General features: G+C 43.8%; 1 long non-coding RNA gene across 1 annotated transcript in view; it reads left to right on the forward strand.

The window, feature by feature from the left end:
- The window catches only part of LOC120100619 (uncharacterized), a 45,702-nt gene that overhangs the window by 16,841 nt on the left and 16,711 nt on the right, over nt 1–12,150 (forward strand). The gene's annotated exons all lie outside the window — the stretch shown is intronic.

Here is a 12,150-nt window from a genome sequence, read left to right on the forward strand (position 1 = left end):
CATAGAGAAGGGGAGGGGGAGGGGGGAGGGGTTAGGGGTTAGGGGTTAGGGGGGATGTTGGCCCGGAAACTGGGAAAGGGAACAACAATCGAAATGTAAATAAGAAATTCCCAAGTTAATAAAGATGAAAAAAAATGCCTCATTTTGTAAGATTACTTAACGGAGTAGTTTTGGTTGGTGGAGTGCTTTCTTAGCATGAAGAAGCTCGGAGTTTGACCCCCAGAGCTGTGTAAATCAGTGGTTCTCAACCTGAGGGTGTGACCCCTTTGGGGATCACATGCCAGGTGTTTACACATTATTCACAACAGCAGCAAAATTACAGACATGAAATAGCAGTGAAAAGTTTTATGATTGGGGGTCACCAGGACCCCCATGGCCTGTGGGGGAAAGGGAGTGAAGCAATGACCTTTCTCTAGCAGGCTGGGGCCAAAGAAATTTTGAATAACAAGTTGGTGGTGGTCTATTGAGAAAGATGATATTAACCATAAAATAATGAAACACTGGGCCACCCCTTTCTCTTATTCTCTGTGTTTTCCATTATCCATTGATTCTATAAACATATTTTCTCAATGACTTTTTTACATATAAGTTAGCTCTCAGGTATCTGTGAAAAGCTTGAAATGGGTTGCATTAGCAGCCATACTGGATAAAGCATTCAGGGAGTCCCACCTCAGTACTAAGCCTGTGACTGAGGCTCCACTCATAAGCCATTCATTTAAACACACAAGAAACCCACAGGGTTGAGTGATTTTTGTGGTATTTGGTAAATGCCAGAATATGGTCTTTATTTTGAAGGACTTAGTAGCTTATTTAGGCCAAGTGGAAAAACAGATAGTCAAGGCTGATTAATATGTATGAGGTGACAAACAGGTCTGGAAAAAGACTATTGGCCAGATGTGGAGACCTGCCTATCAAAAGCATATGGCTTAATTTAACCCATGTTCTCATGGGCTTTGAAAACAAAAAAATTCCTGAACTGATGCTCAAGGGATGGACTGAAACATTTGAGCTGAACTGTGGATATACAAATCACTTCATTGAGTAAGGGACAGAATTCTCCATTATTAGTAAATATGACTCCGTGTCTGGGCTCATCAGCCCTCAGCAAGAGTGTCAGAGTTAGAAAGGCCTCTACGAGCTTTAGTGTCTAAGCATTTACCCTGTGTTTTCATCTGCTCAATGACGCAGTCCTTACCCCACCCCCAACCCAAGATATTCTATTGTAGAGCAGCCCAGGGGACAGTTTAGCTTGTTTAGAAGTATTTGAGGGTATGTTTGATTGTTTGTTTTCTGTTCACATTTAGAAGTTGGAAGCATCCTCGTGTGTTCTCAGAATCTTGGGTTCTGTTGGGGACAGGTCAAGAACTCTGGGGCTGTGCTCTTGCAGGCAACCAATCGCCTAGAGTGTGGTAGCCACTCCCCCATTAAACAAAACACATGCAGCTCACCACAGTTTCCAACCACACTACTTCTCACTAATTTATGGTGCTTCTAGCCCTCCTGCCTCCGGGCCTCATCCCCTCCTCATTAGTCTCAGAGACTCGACACCACAAAAACACAATTCTCATCAATATGAGTAGCCATGGTTTTTTAGAACAAAACATCCCGGCCTGTTTAATCTTCCCGCTACGGTTCGAGCTCTTTCCCTTTTCCCATGCACTCATGTTTGACTCCATTCGAGTTGACTATTGCCTGGGTCATCACGGCCTAGATTAAAACAGGAACAAGAGCAAGGGAAGGATATGGCTCCTGCAGTGAAGACATACTAGTTAGTGTGGGCATAATCAGAAGGTCGCCGGAGCAGGTTAATATAGAAAATATGATTAACAGTTCAGGACAAATCTCATCCAGCTGAGATAACATCCCACTGGCCGAGAGCTTGGCCTTACGGGCTGTAGGTTAGTGGGTTACTCTTACACTGAGAGGAGTGCTGAGTGCTCTCCCACATTCTGTGTTGTTGACGTGACGTGAGAAGCAAAATGTGCAACCATCCATGTGAGAACTGAGTCGGATATCTTCGTCAGATTTTTCATATAGCAAACCTGGGGTTCTTAAGTCTCTGGTGCCTTTCCTGGACTCTGTGCTGTATATTGTACTTAGCAAAAATCACAGGAAAGCTAACATTGACTTTGCATTCATATTCAAAATATATTGGCATTATGGCTGCTTTGGGGTGGTCTAAAGGCTCCTCAGACCGGGACAGGGCCCACCTAGCTGCCAAGAGAGAGATTGCCTTACATCCAGATGGTCAGATTTCTCCTTACTCACAATAGTAGCAATAATAGGGCACCTTTCAAAAGCACTTTTCAGGACATTTAAATTTTGTTGGATGTATGTATTTTAGACACGTTCACATGCAAGTGGCCAAAGAGAACGAGAGAAACAGACAGAAATCGTAAATTAGAGAGCCGTTTGCCATTCAAAGCCGTTTGTCACAGACACCACCAGCAATGCTTCTGGCCATCTCCTGAGCAATTGTGTAGAGTGGGAGAACCAGGCCTTCCAGCTGCATCATCCTGATCTCCAGCTGTTTCCCATCAACAGACACCGGCACAGGGTCTATCCATGCCAACTAAGTCATTATTAGGCAGGGAAAGGGAATTGATTTAAATAAATTAAAGGACAGATAATTTAACACAATTTAATCAGTCCTCCAGTTTCTGAATATCTACAATAACTTGGTAGACATTTTTAAAGTGAGGCATCCTCAAGTCTCCATCCTGCTAACAAGGGACTTGTAGACAGCATCCTACAAGAACATTAATTCGGATGCCTTTTCTAGACGTGTTCGGGATACTCTTGCTATAGCGAAACACCATGACCAAATGCAGGCTGGGGAGGAAAGGGTTTGTTTGCCCTAAACTTCCACATCTTAGTTCATCATTGAAGGAAATCAAGACAGGAACTCAAACAAGCAGCAGTTGACTTAGAAGCCATGGAAAGGTGTGGCTTACTGGCTTCTTCCCTTGGTTTGCTCAGCCTGCTTTCTTATAGATCCCAGGACTACCAGTCCAGGAATAGCACCACCTACAATGGGCTGGGTCCTCCCCCATCATTCAGTAATTAAGAAAACGCCCTTCAGGCTTGCCAACAGCCCAATCTTGTGAAGGCATTTTCTTAATCGAGGTTCCCTCCTCTCAAATGACATTAGTTTGTGTCAAGTTGACATAAAACAATTCAGCATAACGGGTTAGAAACTGGAAGTTTTAGACATCTACTGCATTTTGCTTGATTTTAAGCCAGTATGGAGGTCCACAGGTTTGGAGGAGGTTAAAGATGCTTGTTAACATCTTGTCATGCTGATCTTTATATAAAATATTACAGGAGAAAGGCAGAGTAGATGTACATAGTCTATATAAAGGTGACTGGACTTTTGTAAGTTCCAAAGCTTTTAGTCTGTTGTAAAAATATAAAAAATAAAAAAAAAATATCTTTTACCCTGCTAGGTCCGACATCTCAGTGCCCCAAGATATCTGCTAGGTATCTTGGCGGAAACACATCCCAACTCCACAGTGGCCCAGTGTCTCCAGCCACCGCACACTTTCCTACATTCAAACCATCACAATAAGGAACACACAACACAATAATCTTTGACCCAATTGGTAAGATATAATTGCCCATTTAAACATACAAAGCCCGTGGTACCATCCATCCCTTAAGAACATTAATAACCTGTAAATGCACAGAGCAGAATCTTAACGTCAGCCTCCATTGTCCTGCCATGGCTTCTTTCTCTCCACTCCCACCCCCCATCTCCTCCTTTCCATTCCAGTCTCCTCCTCTTCCTTCAAACTTCTCTCCCATCCATCCTTCCTTCTCCTCCAGTGACAGGCCTCCTTCTATCCTGTACCTGCCCCTTACCTGTAATTTTACAAATTCAATGGGGAGAAGGTTCTGGTGAAGTCACCTGAGTCCTGAGTAGGCAGCCGTCCTTGGGGCAGTGGAATTAGCATCAAAATACAGATAACTCCAGGGCAAACCACAACATTCGTCCTCCTCCAAACCATCACACTTTGCCTTAGATGCACAAGGCGGTAAGTAAAGCCACACAAGACCTGACAGCAGATACAGACAGGCATGGATCTTTATGTCCACTCTGACATGACCACTCAGAGAACCCCCGGTACAACGAGAGTAAAGAGAGGCCACAGAATGGTGGATCATGACAGAGAGGCTTGGAGAATCTGTCTAGCCAGTCCATGGACAGGCTTCTGTGGGAAGCAGAGAGGAAGGACACCCACATCACAAAGACCAAGATGAGGAACTTTGCATAGAGCTCCATACACAGCCTCCCCGGCTAGCATGTCGTCCACAGGCTGGTGCCCATTCCAAGTGCAGAGTCCCTTCACTGTACAAAACGCACTTCCTTGTAAGGATCTATTTGTCACTAAGTCACCTGAAGTGACATGAACCTCACCCGAAGGGCTACGTTCATGTCTTGGCTAAGATACTTCTACTCTATTTATAAGACTTAGCTGAGGGCTACTTGTCACTCCTTCGCCATCGTAGAGATTGTGTAAATAAGCTCTTCATTAATTTTTAAGATTTCTTGTAACAAATGCCTCTAGACTAGAGGACAAACATTTAAAATAGCCCTCTGTCCAATTACCAAGTTACAAAGAGAAGCAGGCTGAGGTATGGGCGTGAGTGAGAGCCAGAGGAGTCTTTCCTCATCTTCACAGACAAGGGTTCAGGACAGAGTTCACATGGCAATGCTTTAGAACTTGTCATGATGGACACATTCTGGGAGACCTACTCCTCCAAGGGTTTCCTTTGGGCTCTCACCACAAAGCCACATTCTTCACTATTGGCCACAGTTGTTGACTCAAGAAAATGGCCTGAACTGCTGTCTTTCTTGGCATAAGATGCGTCTTGCTTCTAAGCCAGATCTGGCCTTCAGCACTGGCCCTCAGAAGATGGAGGAAATTGGAGTCTGGAAAGTAGAGACAGCTGGCCATCAGAAACGTTGGCCTCCTAAGGCCACGAGGTTCAGCATTAAGGAGAATCTCCAACTTATTCCCCTCAGGAGTGTGCTGTGTCAAGTGAGTCTGGTCTCTACCTCATCAAACCCATAGGAGGCCAAGAGATGCTCCCCGGTGTCTAAGTATTCGCTTGTTTGGTCCAATTAGCCCTTCGTTCTTTGAAAGAGGAGGAGGAAAAGGATAAAGCTCCTTTACTTGCCAGTGTTTATTTCTCTCACTCAGTATCTCCATTTCTGCCATGTCAGCACTACTAATCACCATGTATGTTGAAAGAACTCCCAAAAATAGCAGAAAAAAGGTCCACAGACCACACATCATCTGTTCCTGCGAAGTTGATTCCCACTGCCCTTGAGCATTTGGAAGCATTGTCACCTACAAAAAAAGCACCAGCTTCAACAGTCATAGAATGACTCTATGCACAGATAGTCCATCCTTACTAAGCCCACCAATGCCTCTGAGCTTCAAGCCCAAGCTTCTGTGCTCCGTCCTCATGCAGTGACAACCCTGCCTGATCTTTGGCATCAGTCATACCTTTAGATATTTGTGTTGATTTTTTTTGCATTGATATTTCTTTCTCTAAACACAGTATGATAACTCATTTTCTATTGGTGATCATTTGGCTTTGATCAATATTTTTTAAAGTGAGCTAGAATAGCACAACCTGTAGGCTGTGCCCCCTTTGGGGGTCAAATGACCCTTTTGCAGGAGTCCCTGGGAAAACACAGATATTACATTACAATTCTTATATTTTTGGTTGTGAGCCTAGCCTTTAACGGCTGAGCCATCTCTCCAGCCCTACATTACAATTCTTAACAGCAGCCAAATTACAGATATGAAGTAGCAATGAAAATAGTTTTATGACTGGAGGTCACCACAACATGAGGAACTGTATTAAAGGGTCATGGCCTTAGGAAGGCTGGGGAACCACTGTGTTGGAATGAATGACACAGAAAGATGACATAATCATGCCAAGCATTATTTTGCACATGTGCAAGTTTATCTGTGATCAATAGTTTAGGAGTTTTATTAATATTTTTGTGAATCATGCACTCCAATTTCACTTAGCTCCCAATCCTTCCATATCCATCCTCTCTCTGCCCTTACAACCTCCCCACAAAAGAAAACAAAAACATAAATAATAACACTATAATAATAATAATAATAATAATAATAATAATAATAGACCATCTCACCATGGAAACTGTGCCGTGTCATGGTGTATCATATGCTTTACTTGCAAATGTTCATTGCAATGACTCATTGGTCTGGTTAGAAGCCTCTGGCCTCTGCTACACCATCCATACTGTATCCTCATCAGGACTCTTCTAGGAGTCCTGTTGTTGCCTTGTATCATGGAGATCCTGTAGCTTTGGATCTGCAGGACCGGTCTCTCCCACAATCCAGCATTTCATAGATGGGGTAGATGTTGGGGTGGGCCAACTCAGAGCCCTGAATCTGGACCTGAGTTGGTCAGTCCACCAGCTCTCCTATGCCCATGTCACCAGAGCTAGCTAGCTCTTCATCTCTGCCCAGTCAAGGGACAGGACCAGCTCTCTTGCCTGAGGCCGTTGTCTAGGAGCAAGACTGCTCTCTTGAGCTCACGCCATTGGGGACAGATCTCCTGAACCCCTGCTACTAGAACCCTAGTGGGCAGGGGGGCTTCTGGTTGACTTCTACCCTGCCTAGTGGCAGACGAGGGCCTCTCCGATGCTAGGATCAAATTTTTTAAAGTGACGTTGACTGAAATTCAAGGTAGCTTTACTAAGATGTTGTCGGATTGCTTCTCATAGAGACTTCTGCTTCCCAGAGTGACAAAGAATATAAAAGTGTGTGTTCCCTGTAAGGTCAGTGACAGATTTATAAGCCACTTGCTACAGGCTATAAAAGGAATCTTTTCTTGGGGTCCACAAGTCATGGCTGGTAGTTTAAGGCCTCTCCAATCACAGTACTTAAAAATTCAGAACACTACGTTGCTTGTCTGAACACAGGTACTCTTTTTAGGTCTATGCTTTATTTAAGTCCCTTTTTCTTGGCTTGGCACAGGCCTGAAGCCTGGGTTGAAGCCACCTAAAGATCAGGATTCTAGCTTGGAAGTCAAGAACTTGAGAGTATCTAGATGTGAACTTGAATTTTCAAATGTCATTTCTAATTCGCTTTGTCTTCTTTAATTTGTTTTACTTTCTCTTATCTCCCTTTGTTCCTCCCTCCCTGCCTTTCTTTTTTGGGTGACAGGATCTTATGTACCCAAGGCTGATCTTGAATTGGCTCTATAGCAGAGGATGGCCTTTAACCCCTTACCCTCTTCCCGCTACCATTTTCTGAAATTACAGGTGTGTAGCACCATGTCCAGTTTATGGAGTTCTTGGGATGGACCACAGGGCTCCGTGCAGGCCAGGCAAGCGCTTTACCAGCTGAGCTGCCTCTGTGTTATGTTTTCAGACTGTGAATTTGGTTGCATTCTGCAGGCAGTTTGTATTAGTTGCTTTTCTCTTTGCAATGACAAAACACCTGAGAAGAAACATGAAACTTTATTTTGGCTCGTAGTTTGAGACTCCTATCCGTCCTGGTAGGAACATCGTAGAGGCATCAGAACACATTGAACACATTGAGCACACAAGGAGCAGAGGGAGAGAATGTGAGTAGTGGTGCACACCTTTAATCTTAGCACTAGGGAGACAAAGGCCGTTGGATCTCTGTGAGTTCAAGGCCAGCCTGGTCTACATAGAGTTCCAGGACACTCTCTATATAACAGAGAGGTGTTTTCAAAGAAGAAAGAAGAGGAGGAAGAGGGGGAGAAGAGGAGGAGAAAGAGGAGGAGGGGGAGGAGGAGGATGAAAGAGGAGGAAGAGGAGGAGGAGAAGGAAAAGGAGAAGAAGAGGAGGAAGAGGAAAAGGAGAAGGAGGAGGAGGAAGAAAGAGGAGGAAGAGAAGGAGGAGAAGGAAAAGGAGAAGAAGAGGAGGAGGAGGAAGAGGAAAAGGAGAAGGAGGAGGAGAAGGAAAAAGAGAAGAAGAGGAGGAGGAGGAAGAGGAAAAGGAGAAGGAGGAGGAGAAGGAGAAGGAGAAGAAGGAGAAGAAGGAGAAGAAGAAGGAGGAGGAGGAGGAGGAGGAGAAGAAGAAGAAGGAGGAGAAGAAGAAGAAGAAGAAGAAGAAGAAGAAGAAGAAGAAGAAGAAGAAGAAGAAGAAGAAGAAGAAGAAGAGCTCAGCTTCCTTTTTATTCAGTCCTGCAGTGGATAACATTTGAGGTGGTGTCACCTACATAAACCCAGTCAAGCAGATCCCTAGCAGACACGCACAGGGGTTTGTTTTCATGGTTATTCTAAATCTAGCAAGTCGATAGTCAAGATTACCAGCACACAGTAGGAGTGGGTTAGGAAGGTTTTACCAAGAGTGAACTTAGGAGAGAGGGGTGTTGGTACTAGGCTGGGTCTTGAGGAGCAACAGTGATTGGAATGGAGGGCTCCCAAGGGCAGTGCAGCAGCTGAATGAGGAGGTGGTGTGGCGCGAAGACGGAGACAGCTGATAGGCTATAGAGAAACAGGAGATCTGAGGACAAGAAGAGAAGCTACAGATGATGCCAAGATTTCCAGCTCAATCCATTGAAGTAGCAAGTTGAAGGCATGAGTAAGAGGTTAAAGAAACATTTTATTTTAAACAAACATATTTATTCACTCTTTGCCTAGATGGAAAGAAAGCAGCGGAAGGGAGACCAAGAATGTGAGGGGATAATGTAAAGATCTTGATGTTAAAAGAGGGGAGAGAGTATGACCAAGGACAGACATTGTACCGTTGGAATGGATAGTCCCTCGTGTAAAGGCAGAGGTGATGAGAAGGGGGCAGGCGGGATCTCTCAGGGAGGGATTTGGAGGACGTTTTGCACGGGGAACTTCAGTGTCTCAGCGATGGGAGAAAATACCTCATCTTTGAGAGCAGTAGGTGTGGGACTTAAGAGTCTCATGGGACTTTGACCAACTGTAGTTAAAAGCGGGCTCGGAAGTCAGCCATGCTCATGCGATACTAGGAAGGAAGACTGGGAAGGGCCCACCAGCGTGAATGAGAGGTCTGTTTCTTGCACATCTGTAGTTTATTAAGAAGACGTTGACTTCCTAGAGGGTCCTCGTTTGATTTACATCTGCCTCCGCTGCAGGTTTACACAGTGGTATCAGTCAGCGCCTGGAAGTCCACCCTCCCACCCTGTGTGACAGCAGTTGCTAAGATGGACAGCCTTTCCTGGTCCGGCGAAGTCAGGCTCACAGAGCCCCATTGTGGCGTGTCAGAACCCACAGAAAATGTTCCCCCTGTGCATTATTTATGACTTTCCTGCATTTATATAGTATCCAGCTTCCTGAAAGTAATTTGTTTTGGATTGCGTAGTACTGGGTAGCACATCAAAGGTATGCTAAGCAGTGGTAATAAAACATTGAGGTTTATGGTCACTGAGGTATTAAATATCACTCATAAATTACAGGGTGAGTATTTTAAATGAGCTATGGCTCTGAGAACAGTAGGCGCCCCATCTCTACACATATTAATTGCCACTGCCTGGCTTATTAATTATCAATACTTTCAAAGGCTGTGTTGATGTCATTTTCTTAAGGAGGCACTCTGTGCCCTTTCTGGGCTTGCTCCCTCCCTTCACCTCTCTCCCTTTCTCCCTCTCTCCCTCTCTCCGTCTCTCTGTCCCTTTCCCTGTCCCCACCTCTTCTCTCTCTCTTACCGTGTGCATAAAAACCGGCATGAGACAGAATGAAAATGTGGTTGACTCTGTAGAATACTATTTAGTCAGACAGCTCTTTTATAATTAAAAAATTATAATAACATACTTTTCTCTTTTCCTTTCCCCCTCCAACCTCTCCCATGTATCCTCCATGCTCCCTTTTGAATTCTTGACCTCTTTTTCTTTGTTTTATACACATAAGTGTGCAACACACACACACACACACACACACACGTTCCCATCTTTATTGGCCTCTGTACTTGGCCCCACACTCTTTGCTGTAGGTGGCTCCAAGGAACAGCCTTTCCCCCAAAAGTTCCCCTGATATTGTTTTTTAGATTTATTCCAATAGGATGAAAATAATCCCAGAAAAGAATATTAACAAGTAGAAATAATTTCTTCAAACCGTGGGTTAGAATTGAAATATGTTTACACTTTACTTTTAATTAATTTCAACTTTAATCTAAATCACGGAGCTCCACTCAGTTATCAGTTCTTAAGTAAGTTTCAAGCAAGTTCTCGGTGGAAATCTGTTTGCCACTGTAATTTTGATGAAATATAAATGCAGATAAAATATTCTCAGTGAAAATTCAGCATCCGAACAGGCAGATGCTCTGTGTGATAGACTTGCTATAAAAATGAACTTCAGGGCTTTAAATTTACTTGAAATGCTGACTAGTTTGAGTATATTCAGAGAAAGGAAATGGGCTATTAAAGTTTATTTTACCTGTTCTCTTTGTACCAAAAACATTAAATGGCACACGTGGCTCCTGTTGTGCCTGTTTAGAAGTTCGTGTTGGAACCAAGCCTTCTGGTAGGTCTATGAAGACCCTCGAGCCCACTCCTACCAAACGCTGTAGAAATCCTGATTGAACCAATGACTAGGCAACCACAGGACCAGTTAAAAGTAGTGCCAAGGTGCCAAGTGAATGGAGAGAATCTGTCGAGACTGGAAATTTAGGCTGCACTTGCTGGTTAATAATTTAAATACCTTCTCTAATAAAAGCGTTTCTCATTTCGTGAGCATTTCTCAAATGTTTGTGAGCATTGAGTATGCCTAGTTTCTCGTGTACCTCTCCAGCTTTACCGTTGTCCTGCATGGTATGTTTTATGAGAGGTCTCCATAGTCATGGAGAACGGCACTTGTGGCCAGAGAACTGTTGGCTCTTCTCTACTGTAAAGTGTTCCGGTCCCTGGACACACTACAGTTTACTGATTGGCCTCTCTCTGATGGACATTTCGAATTGTGTCTACTGTGTGGATAATTTCTCCTCACCACAGACAAATGGCTCTGGTGTTGTTCCTCTATGTGTGTTTTCTTGTGCATGCACAGACAGGATTTCTCCAGGGTGTAGACAGACATACTGACCCTTTTGCTAGAAGCACAGTTTAGCTTCACTGGGCAGTCATAAACGGTTTCCAGTATGGCCTCTCACAGACAGTGTTGCTTCCCTTTTGTCTCTGCCCATGACATTGTATGTCAGAATGTTGAGTGAGGGAGTGGATGAGACGGTGTTATTGTTTTGCATAATTGGTATCCCTCAAGCCTGGCATCTTCTCATACCTATTGATAAGCAGGCTTCTTTCAGGACGTGACTGTTCAGAAGCACTGTTTTCCTATTGGGCGATTTTTGTCTTTTCTTCTAAAGCACGTTCCTCTCCACCCTATGACAGATGACGTAAAGGTGACAGTTCTGAGTTGGTCATCGTTCCTTTCCTGACATTTGTTTTTCTCTTTTCTATATGTTTGTCACCAGAGATCAAAGAAGAACTTTTTTGTCTTTCCAACTCCTCCATGAATTTCAGCTTTCCTTATGAAGAGGGAGGAAGAGCCAGGCAGGGTGTGGAAGCATTAAGCCAGGAGCACCCATCAGGGGAGGAGGGAGCAGAGCGAATGCTGGATCATTTCTTACAGTGTTCTTAGGCCAAGGATAAAAAAAAGCAAAGTGAAAATGACCACAGTTAGCCCATGTTATCATTATGATAAGGTAGTTTTCTAAGAGTAAGTTGATAAGGTGAAGATCTCAAAACCTTACAAATGTAGTGAAAATGTTTTAAAACCTGAGGGGAAAAATCCCTTGAATCTATGGAGAAATATTAGCTAGAACAATTGCTGTGTCTTTAGAGCCAATAATAAAACACAGTGGTGTCTCGGTAATTCTAGCTTGTGTCTTCATAGACACCCATGAGCCAACGGTTAGTGCTTCTCTGTGGCTTTTGTTTCTTAGGACACTGGGTACCATAAGTGCAGATATGGTCATTAAATCTTAATAATGGTGCTTAGTATTTATAAGACACCTTTCATCCGAGGACCTCAAAGAACTGAACAAATATTAACTTGTTAATTCTCGTAAGAGCCATGAGGCAAGAGTTATTACATCCCTTTACTGATGAAGGCGCTGGGGCGCAGGGAGCCTCACTAATTTCATTTACACAAGGTCAAGTAGGATGGTAG

The sequence above is a fragment of the Rattus norvegicus genome, chromosome 2, assembly GCF_021556685.1.
Source record: "Rattus norvegicus strain SHRSP/BbbUtx chromosome 2, alternate assembly SHRSP_T2T, whole genome shotgun sequence".
NCBI classification, from domain to species: Eukaryota; Metazoa; Chordata; class Mammalia; order Rodentia; family Muridae; genus Rattus; species Rattus norvegicus.